Source organism: Arachis stenosperma, chromosome 2 (assembly GCF_014773155.1).
Source record: "Arachis stenosperma cultivar V10309 chromosome 2, arast.V10309.gnm1.PFL2, whole genome shotgun sequence".
Classification (NCBI taxonomy): Eukaryota; Viridiplantae; Streptophyta; class Magnoliopsida; order Fabales; family Fabaceae; genus Arachis; species Arachis stenosperma.
In genome coordinates, this window is record NC_080378.1 from 67,786,142 (window position 1) to 67,796,741 (window position 10,600).

Below are 10,600 nucleotides of genomic sequence, written 5' to 3' on the forward strand. Positions count from 1 at the left end.
TTTGTTCTTGGTTAAATTTTCGAAATTTTGAGTCTTTTTTTCAAAAATAGTTTCTTTGGTTAAATCTTGTGCGAAATTTTAAGTTTGGTGTCTTTTGCATGTTCTTGTTTTCTTTGAGTTTTTTTAGTTTTGTTCTTGGTGTTCTTTTTAATCTTCAAAGTGTTCTTCTGTTTTCTTTTTGTTTTGATCCTAAAAATTTTTAAGTTTGATGTCCCTTTGTGTTTTTCCTTCAAATTTTCGAAAACTAGGTGGTTTTGATCTAAAAATTTTTAAGTTTTGTGTCTTTTACTTGTTTTTCTCTTTCCTCATTAAATTCAAAAATAAAAAAATATTTTTCTATTTTTATATTTATTAAATTTTTAAAAAATTTTAAATAAAAATTCAGATTTTAATTTCAAAATTTTATCTTATCTTATCTTAGTTTTAAAAATCAAAATTCAAATCTTTTCAAATCAAATATTTTCAAAAAAAATCCTATCTTTTTCAAAATCTTATCTTATCCTTTTATCTTTCTTCAAAATTAAAAAAAAAAATTATCTTATCTTATTTCAATTTTCAAAATTCAATTTTTAAAATTTCAAATTTCAAATTTCAAACTTTAAAATCAAATTTTTTTCAAAATTAAATTTCAAATCTTATCTTTTTCAAATTTTTTTTATATCTTTTCAAACTCTTGTCTTATCTTTTCTAATTTCAACTTTTAAGATTAAATCTTTTTCAAATTTTTTTAATTTCTTATCTTATCTTTTCTTATCTTTTCTAATTTCAAATTTTTAAGTTCAAATCTTTTCTAACCTCCTATCTTATCTTATTTTCAAATCTTTTCTTAATTAATTACTTAACTCCTCTTTCTTCTTTTTCGAAACTTCCTAACTACTTCTTTTCTCTCCTAATTTTCAAAAATTCCTTCTTCTTTTCCCTCTTCTATTATCGAAAATTCACTAACTAATTTTCAATTCTTTTTAATTTATTAACCTTAGTTTTCGAAAAGAATAAATAAATAAAATAAAAACATTTTAATTCTTATTTATCTCTTTTATTTCTAATTCTTTTCTTCTTTACTTCTATTTATTCGAACTCCTCTTCTCCTATTTTTAAAATATTCTTCTTCCCCTTCTTCCACCTTTACTTTTCTATCTTCCTCTTCTTTCTTTACATCTCACTAGGAGCCTTCTATACTCAAATTAGACATAGAAGCTTCCCTTCTTTCTTTTCTTCTTTTCTTGTTTATGACCAGGAATAGGGATAAAGAACCCCGCTTTAATCTTGATCCTGAATCTGAAAGGACTTTAAAGAAAAGCTTACAACAAGCTATAGCATAACACTCCGGAAGAAACCTTTCAGAAAATTTTGAACAAAAAATCAGAGACATGGCCGAACCTGAAGGAGAGGCAAGAAAGGTTCTTGGTGACTTCACCATGCCTACCTCTGACTTTTATGGCAGGAGTATCTCTGTACCTGCCATTGGAGCTAACAATTTTGAGCTTAAGCCTCAGTTAGTCTCTCTTCTGCAACAGAACTGCATATTCCATAGACTTCTAATGGAAAATCCACATTAGTTCTTAGCTGAATTCTTGCAGATCTATGATACTGTCAAGACCAATGGAGTAAATCCTGAGGTATATAAACTTATGCTCTTTCCCTATGCTGTAAGGGACAGAGCTAAGATATGGTTGGACTCTCAACCAAAAGGGAGCCTAGACTCTTGGGAAAGGCTAGTTAATGCTTTTCTGGCTAAATTCTTTCCCCCTCAAAGGTTGAGCAAAATTTGAGTGGAAGTTCAAACCTTCAGACAAAGAGAAGGTGAATCCTATGAAGCTTGGGAAAGATACAAGCAATTGATCAGGAGATGTCCTCCTCATATGCTCTCAGAATGGTCTATCATAGGCGTATTCTATGATGGTCTGTCTGAGATGTCCAAAATTTCATTGGACAGCTTTGTAGGTGGATCACTCCACTTGAAAAATTGCCTGCAAAAATAAGAGAACTCCTTTAGATGGTTGCAAACAACCAATTCATGTACACTTCTAAAAGAAATCCTATAAACCATGGGATCTCTCAGAAGAAAGGAGTTCTTGAAGTTGACACTCTGAATGCCATATTGGCCCAGAACAAGATCTTGGCCCAACAAGTCAATATGACCTCCTAGCATTTGATTGGAATGCAAACTGCAGTTGGCAGTACCCAAGAAGTATCTCCTAATGTAGATGCTTATGACCCTGACCAACCCACTATAGAGGAGGTAAATTACATGGGAGAACCCTAGGGAAACACCAACAACCCTTCATGGAAGAATCATCCTAACCTCTCATGGAAGGATCAACAGAAACCTCAGCAAGGTTTCAATAACAATCAAGGGGGAATAATCCAAAATAGGTTCAACAACAGACCACCATTCCCATCTTTTCAAGGGAATATGGAGACCTCTAAGCAGAGCCTTTCTGACTTAGTCACTCTGGTCTCCAACATCTCCAAGACCACTCAGAGTTTCATAACTAAAATAGTGTTCTCCATTAGAAATTTGGAGGTACAAGTTGGTTAGCCGAGCAAGAGGATCCCTGAGACTCCTCCTAACACTCTTCCTAGTAACATTGAAGCGAACCCAAGAGAAGAGTGATAGGCCATCACCTCTGAGGCTAAGGCTGAATCTGGAGAAACTAGGAAGGCATTAAACGCCAGTGAAGAAGATTTCACTGGGCGTTCAACGCCCACAATGGCAGCAAGCTTGGCACTGAACGCTAGTGAGAAAGCCCTCACTTGGCGTTTAACGCCCATCCTGGTAGCAGAGCTGGGGTTTAACACCAGCCAGGGAGCACTAGCTGGGCGTTTAGTGCCCAAACAGACAGGAACTCTGGCGCTGAACGCTAGTGAGGAACCCCTCACTGGGCATTCAATGCCCAACCAGATAGGGAAGCTGGCATTGAACGCCAGCTAGGATATCCCTGCTGGGCATTCAACCCAAAAGGATAGAGGAACTGACGTTTAACGCCAGTAAGGGTGCATAGCATGGGCGTTCAACGCCCAAACAGCCAACAGAGTTGGCGTTAAACGCCAGTGAAGGCACACCCTCTGAGTGCTCAATACCCACTGGTACACGAAATCGTGATTCACACTTTTCACAACTCCGTGCTACTGAACAGCAAGTGCACTGGGTCGTCCAAGTAATACCTTACGTGAGTAAGGGTCGATCCCACAGAGATTGTCGGCTTGAAGCAAGCTATGGTTGTCTTGTAAATCTCAGTCAGGCAGATTCAAATGGTTATAAAGCTTTGATAATTAAAAGATAAATAAACATAAAATAAAGATAGAGATACTTATGTAATTCATTGGTGGGAATTTCAGATAAGCATATGGAGATGCGTTATTCCTTCTGAATCTCTGCTTTCCTACTGTATTCATTCAATCATTCATACTCCTTTCAATGGCAAGCTGTATGTTGGTGATCACCATTGTCAATGGCTACCTCCTGTCATCTCAGTGAAAATGGTCCTCTACGGTTCCTGTACAGCTAATCAACTGTCAAATTTCTCGTCTCGGATAAAAAACACCAGGCACAGCTACCGCATGGCTAATCAGCTGTTAATTCTTGATCGTGTCAGAAAAAGATCCAATGATCCTTTTGCGCACTGTCACTGCGCCCCACAGTCACGAGTTTGAAGCTCATCACAGTCATCCCTTCCCAGATCCTACTCGGAATACCACAGACAAGGTTTAGACTTTTCGGATCTCAGGAATGCTGCCAATTGATTCTAGCCTATACCACGAAGATTCTAATCTCGGATTCAGATGCTCTATTTTTAGGAGAGACGATGTAAATCGTTGAAGAAAGATCCAAGAGATATGCATTCAAGCTTGTTTTCATGTAGAACGGAAGTGTTTGTCAGGTACGCATTCATAAGTGAGAATGGTGATGAGTGTCACTTGATCATCACATTCATCATGTTCTTGTGTGCGAATGAATATCTTAGAATAAGATCGAATAAGCTTGAATTGAATAGAAGAACAATAGTACTTTGCATTAATTCATGAGGAACAGCAGAGCTCCACACTTTAATCTATGGTGTGTAGAAACTCTACCATTGAAAATACATAAGTGATAATGGTGTTCATTGGCTTGGGTCCCAGAGGGGGAACCAGAATAACCAAGACCAAGGTCTAAGGACTAAACGTCCAAAGATATCAGTACAATAGTAAAAGTCCTATTTATACTAAACTAGTTACTAGGGTTACAAAAATAAATAAATGATGCAAAAATCCACTTCCGGGCCCACTTAGTGTGTGCTTGGGCTGAGCATTGAGCTTTCACATGTAGAGACTTTTCTTGGAGTTAAACACCAGCTTTTATGCCAGTTTGGGCGTTTAACTCCAGCTTGTATCCTGTTTCTAGCGTTTAACGCCAGAATAGGGCAGAAAGTTGGCATTTGAACGCCAGTTTACGTCGTCAAAACTCGGGCAAAGTATAGACTATTATAGATTTCTAGAAATCCCTGGATGTCTACTTTCCAATGCAATTGAGATCATGCCAATTGGATTTCTGTAGCTCCAGAAAATTCATTTCGAGTACAGGGAGGTCAGAATCCAACAGCATCTGCAGTCCTTTTTCAGCATCTGAATCAGATTTTTGCTCAGGTCCCTCAATTTCAGCAAGAAAATACCTGAAATCACAAAAAAAAAACACACAAACTCATAGTAAAGTCCATAAATGTGATTTTTGCATAAAAACTAATAATTATTTACTAAAAACTAACTAAATCATATTAAAAACTACCTAAAAACAATGCCAAAAGACGTATAAATTATCCGCTCATCACCCACTCAAGAAAGTCCTATTCAAGAACTGAAGGAAGCCAAGGCTCACATAGAGACCATAGAGGCTCCTTTGCATGCACTTCTGCAGTGAATGAGTTCTGATGAATACTCATCCTCTGATGAGGATGAAGACTTTAGGGAAGAGCAAGTTGCTCGGTACCTAGGAGCTTTTATGAAGCTGAATGCCAAGTTATTTGGTACAAGCCTCTGGAGGTAGAACCTCCATTGCTTTCCAAAAAACTCAATGCTTTGGTTTAGCAGAAGCTACCTCAGAAGCTTTCAGATTATGGACGCTTCCTGATTCCTTGTACCATAGGCACCATGACCTTTGAGAAGGCTCTCTGTGACCTAGGGTCAAGCATAAACCTCATGCCACTCTATGTGATGGAGAAGCTGGGAATCTTTGAGGTACAAGCTGCAAACATCTCATTAGAGATGGCAGACAAGACAATAAAAAAGTCATATGGCTTAGTAGAGGATGTCTTGATAAAGGTTGAAGACCACTACATCCCTGTAAACTTCACAGTCTTGGACATAGAAGAGGATGAGGATGATTCTATCATCCTAGGAAGACTTCTCCTAGCTACCACAAAAGCCATGATTAATGTGGCAAAGGGAGAAATGGTTTTCCAACTAGGAGAGGACTATATCTTGTTCAAGATGTCCAATCCCAAATCTCCCTTTGATAAGAAAGAGACAGTGGTGCAATACCTAGTGTTCCAACCCTCTCTTTCTGTGCAGAGCTTTACAGAGTCCCCAGACATTAATTCTAAGTTTGGTGTTAGGCAGCCATCAATAAGCTCTAAGAACAAAGGTACCAGTAAGAAAGTACCTAAAGGCTGGAGGGACAAGAAAGTCCCCACCAAAGGCTTCTCACCTGGCATGAGAGTTGTCTTCACCAAGAAACCAGTCATAATACCACATACAGTGAGTCGTGTCCTATCTCTAGAGTATGTGGAGCTCATTCATGAAAAGACAGGAAGAAAGTTCACTGTAAGGGGCGAAACTCTGATCCCATACTCACCTCCGAAAGGAGCTAACTGTCAAGCTAGTGATGTTAAAGAAGTGCTTGTTGGGAGGCAACCCAATCTTAGTTAATTTTTTTACTTTCTTTTGTTTTATTTTTCTTTAATTTATAATTTAGGTTCATGATCATATGAAGCAGTCAGAACAGAGACAGAAATGTCAAAGCAGTGAAAACATAACACTTTGGATGGAGTGTTGATGAGCGGATAATTTATACGCTTTTTGGCATTATTTTTAGTATGTTTTAGTTAGTTTTTATTATATTTTTATTAGTTTTTAGTTAAAATTAACTTTTCTGGACTTTACTATAAGTTTGTGTGTTTTTCTGTGATTTCAGGTATTTTCTGGCTGAAATTGAGGGATCTGAGCAAAAATCTGATTCAGAGGCTGAAAAGGACTGCAGATGCTGTTGGATTCTGACCTCCCTACACTCGACGTGAATTTTCTGGAGCTACAGAAGTCCAATTGGCGCGCTCTCAACGGCGTTGGAAAGTAGACATCCTGGGATTTCCAGCAATGTATAATAGTCCATACTTTGCCCGAGATTTGATGGCCCAAACTGGCGTTCCAAATCAGCTCAAAACTGCCCGGCGTTAAACGCCGGAACTGGCACAAAAATGGGAGTTAAACGCCCAAACTGGCATAAAAGCTGGCGTTTAACTCCAAGAGAAGTCTCTACACGAAAATGCTTCAATGCTCAGCCCAAGCACACACCAAGTGGGCCCGGAAGTGGATTTTTATGTCATTTACTCATTTCTGTAAACCCTAGGCTACTAGTTCTCTACAAATAGGACCTTTTACTATTGTATTATCATCTTTGGATCATTTTAGATCTTTTGATCATCTTTAGATCTTTGAATCTTTTGATCACGTTTTGGGGGCTGGCCATTCGGCCATGCCTAGACCTTGTTCTTATGTATTTTCAACGGTGGAGTTTCTAGACACCATAGATTAAGGTGTAGAGCTCTGCTGTACCTCAAGTATTAATGCAATTACTATTGTTCTTCTATTCAATTCAGCTTGTTCTTATTCCAAGATATTCATTCGCACTCAAGAACTTGATGAATGTGATGATTATGTGACGCTCATCATCATTCTCACTTATGAACGCGTGCCTGACAACCACTCCCATTCTACAAGCAAACAAGGCTTGAATGTTTATCTCTTGGATTCCTTAATCGGAATCTTCGTGGTATAAGCTAGAATTGATGGCGGCATTCAAGAGAATCTGGAAGGTCTAAACCTTGTCTGTGGTATTCTGAGTAGGATTCAATGATTGAATGACTGTGACGAGCTTCAAACTCCTGAAGGCTGGGCGTTAGTGACAGACGCAAAAGAATCAATGGATTCTATTCCAACCTGATTGAGAACCGACAGATGATTAGCCATGCCGTGACAGGGTGCGTTGAACATTTTCACTAAGAGGACGGGACTGTAGCCACTGACAACGGTGATGCCCAACATACAGCTTGCCATGGAAAGGAGTAAGAAGGATTGGATGAAGACAGTAGGAAAGCAGAGAGATGGAAGGGACAGAGCATCTCCATACGCTTATCTGAAATTCTCACCAATGAATTATATAAGTATCTCTATCCTTGTTTTATGTTTTATTCATAAATCATCCATAACCATTTGAATCTGCCTGACTGAGATTTACAAGGTGACCATAGCTTGCTTCATACCAACAATCTCCGTGGGATCGACCCTTACTCGCGTAAGGTTTATTACTTGGACGACCCAGTGCACTTGCTGGTTAGTTGTGCGAAGTTGTGATAAAGAGTTGAGATTGCAATTGAGCGTACCATGTTGATGGTGCCATTGATGATCACAATTTTGTGCACCAAGTTTTTGGCGCCATTTCCGGGGATTGTTCGAGTTTGGACAACTGACGGTTCATCTTGTTGCTTAGATTAGGTATTTATCTTCAGAGTTCTTAAGAATGAATTCTAGTGTTTCAAGGTGATGTTCTTATCATCACCAAAGCTGATTGATTCTCATCAATTTAGCTCTTGAATGCAATGTCCTGCTGAAGCTTGGCTAACCATGTCTAATTTATTTAGACTGAAGCTTTAGACTAACATTGCATGATTCCTGGAATTCTCATTAAGAATTTGGATATCTTTATTTTCTTCTTCTACTTAACTTTCAAAATCATAAAAACCAAAAATATTGTATGTTTCTTGTTGAGTCTAGTATCTCATGTTAAGTTTGGTGTCAATTGCATGTTTCTGTTCTTCTTGCATTTTTCGAATTCATGCATGTGTCTTCATTAATCTTCAAGATGTTCTTGATGACTTCATTGCTCTGATCTTTAAATTCTCTTAACTTGAGTGTTTTGTGTTTCTCATGTGCATTCTCATTTTGTTAGTGTTAGTAGTATACAAACTTCTAAGTTTGGTGTCTTGCATGCATTGTTATTTGATTTTAGTTGCATTTTGATTATTCCTCATTATTAAAAATCCAAAAATATTTTTAATTTGTGTCTTTTCAAGTCAATAATACAGAGAATTGAAGTTTCAGAACATACAACAGAGGAATTACACAGAAAAAGCTGGGCGTTCAAAACGCCCAGTGAGGAAGGCAAACTGGCATTTAAACGCCAGCCAGGGTGCCTGGCTGGGCGTTTAACGCCCGAAAAGGGTAGTGCTTTGGGCGTTAAACGCCAGAATGTGCACCATTCTGGGCGTTTAACGCCAGGATGGCACAAAAGGGAAAATTTTGTTTTCAAATGAAATTTTTTTCAAGTTTTCAAAGTTTCTCAAAATCAAATCTTTTTCAAATCATATCTTTTCAATCAAATCTTTTTCAAAATCAATTTCTATCCATTTTCAAAAATACTTGCTATCGATTAATGATTTAATTCAACATTTCAAGTATGTTGCCTTTTCTGTTGAGAAAGGTTTAATGTTTGAATCATATCTTTTCTTGTTAGTCAAGTCATTATTTTTTTAAAATCAAATCTTTTTAAATTGTTTTTCAAATCATATCTTTTCAATCATATCTTTTTAAAACCATAACTTTTTAATCACATCTTTTTCAAAATAGTTTTCAATCATATCTTTTTAATTTCTAATTTCAAAATCTTTTTCAAAAATCACTTGATATTTTTTCCAATCTTAGTTTTCGAAAATCAATTAGTGTTTTTCAAAATGTTTTTAAAACCTTTTACTTAATTTTCAAAAATTTCTTCCCCTTTTCTCACATCCTTCAATTTATGGACTAAATGAACAATTCGAACTCCATCTCTCTTGATAAGTTCGAATTCTTCTACTTCTTCCTTCTATTTTTCTTTTCCTCTGACACCTCTATACTGTGACATAGAGGATTCCATACTTTCTTGTTCTCTTCTCTTTCATATGAGCAGGAGCAAAGACAAAAGCATTCTTGTTGAGGCTGACCCTGAACCTGAAAGGACCTTGAAGCGAAAGCTAAGAGAAGCTAAGGCACAACTCTCTGTAGAGGACCTAACAGAAATCTTCAAAGAAGAAGAACCCATGGCAGCCGAAAACAACAACAATGCCAACAATGCAAGGAAGGTGCTGGGTGGCTTTACTGCACCTACTCCCAAATTCTATGGGAGAAGCATCTCTATCCCTGCCATTGGAGCAAACAACTTTGAGCTTAAGCCTCAATCAGTTTCTCTAATGCAACAGAATTGCAAGCTCCATAGACTTCCATTGGAAGATCCTCATCAGTTTTTAGCTGAGTTCTTGCAAATCTGTGACACTGTCAAGACCAATGGGGTTGACCCTGAGGTCTACAGACTTATGCTATTCCCTTTTGCTGTAAGAGACAGAGCTAGGATATGGTTGGATTCACAACCTAAAGAAAGCCTGAACTCTTGGGAAAAGCTAGTCAATGCCTTCTTGGCAAAGTTCTTTCCACCTCAAAAATTGAGTAAGCTTAGAGTGGAAGTCCAAACCTTTAGACAGAAGGAAGGAGAATCCCTCTATGAAGCTTGGGAAAGATACAAACAATTGATCAGAAAGTGTCCTTCTGACATGCTTTCTGAATGGAGCATCATAGGTATTTTCTATGACGGTCTCTCTGAACTATCCAAGATGTCATTGGATAGCTCTGCTGGAGGATCTCTTCATTCTAAGAAGACCCCTACAGAAGCTCAAGAACTAATTGAAATGGTTGCAAATAACCAATTCATGTACACTTCTGAAAGGAATCCTGTGAACAATGGGGCAAATCAGAGGAAAGGAGTTCTTGAGATTGATACTCTGAATGCCATATTGGCTCAGAACAAAATATTGACTTAGCAAGTCAATTTGATTTCTCAAAGTCTGTCTGGAATGTAAGCTGCACCAGGCAGTACTAAGGACGCTTCATCTGAAGAAGAAGCTTATGATCCAGAGAACCCTTCAATGGAAGAGGTGAATTACATGGGAGAACCCTATGGAAACACCTATAATTCTTCATGGAGAAATCATCCAAATCTCTCATGGAAGGATCAACAGAGACCTCAACAAGGTTTCAACAACAATAATGGTGGAAGAAACAGGTTTAGCAATGGCAAGCCTTTTCCATCATCTTCTCAGCAACAGACAGAGAATTCTAAGCAGAACCACTCTGACTTAGCAACCATGGTCTCTGATCTAATCAAAACCACTCAAAGTTTCATGACTGAAACAAGGTCCTCCATTAGGAATTTGGTGGCATAAGTGGGACAGCTGAGCAAAAAAATTACTGAACTCCCTCCTAGTACTCTTCCAAGCAATACAAAAGAAAATCCAAAAGGAGAGTGCAAGGCCATCAA

At 37.8% G+C, this 10,600-nt stretch overlaps 1 non-coding gene across 1 annotated transcript; it reads right to left on the reverse strand.

Moving 5' to 3' along the window:
• Positions 1-9,734: 9,734 nt before the first annotated feature.
• LOC130964179 (small nucleolar RNA R71) lies at positions 9,735-9,842 on the reverse strand. The gene has a single exon (XR_009080284.1). It is a non-coding gene; the product is annotated as a small nucleolar RNA R71 (small nucleolar RNA).
• Positions 9,843-10,600: the final 758 nt, after the last annotated feature.